The sequence below is a fragment of the Tupaia chinensis genome, unplaced genomic scaffold (genome assembly GCF_000334495.1).
Source record: "Tupaia chinensis unplaced genomic scaffold, TupChi_1.0 Scaffold000511_1, whole genome shotgun sequence".
Taxonomy (NCBI): domain Eukaryota; kingdom Metazoa; phylum Chordata; class Mammalia; order Scandentia; family Tupaiidae; genus Tupaia; species Tupaia belangeri.
Genome location: NW_006160024.1, coordinates 2,205,753 through 2,206,336, shown reverse-complemented (window position 1 = coordinate 2,206,336; position 584 = coordinate 2,205,753). Strand labels below are relative to the sequence as shown.

At 37.7% G+C, this 584-nt stretch overlaps 1 protein-coding gene across 1 annotated transcript in view; it reads right to left on the bottom strand.

The window, feature by feature from the left end:
• Positions 1–584, bottom strand: part of ZC3H6 (zinc finger CCCH-type containing 6) — a 79,630-nt gene that overhangs the window by 16,258 nt on the left and 62,788 nt on the right. The gene's annotated exons all lie outside the window — the stretch shown is intronic.

Sequence of the window (584 nt, the reverse complement as noted above, 5' to 3'; positions counted from 1 at the left end):
GCAAGCAAGGAAAGAATAGGAAGATGTATTGAAAGTGCTAAGAGAGAAACAATTTCAACCAAGATTATTGTATCCTGCAAGATTATCCTTCATATGGGAAAAAAAGATTAAAATCTTCTCAGACAAACAAGACCTGAAAGAATTTGCCAGTACCAGACCAGCTCTTTCAGAAACCCTGAAGAAAGTACTGTTCCATGAAAAATAAAGACCTAACAGACAGAAACAAAGGAATAGAAGGCTGCTGTGACAATGTCCAGCGTAAACATTGGGACAGATCCAGTTACATCGATAATAACATTGAATGTGAACGGATTAAATTCCCCAATCAAGAGACACAGACTGGCCGAATGGATAAAAAAACAGAGACCCTCTATCTGTTGCCTTCAGGAAACCCACCTCATTGATAAAGACATACATAGACTGAAAGTGAAGGGTTGGAAAGAGGTTTTCCATGCAACAGGGAACCAAAAAAAAGCTGGAGTTGCGATACTAATTTCTGACAATATAGCCTTTAAAACAAAAACTGTTCGAAGAGACAAAGAAGGGCACTATATTGTAGTAAAAGGATCAATAGATCAAGAAGA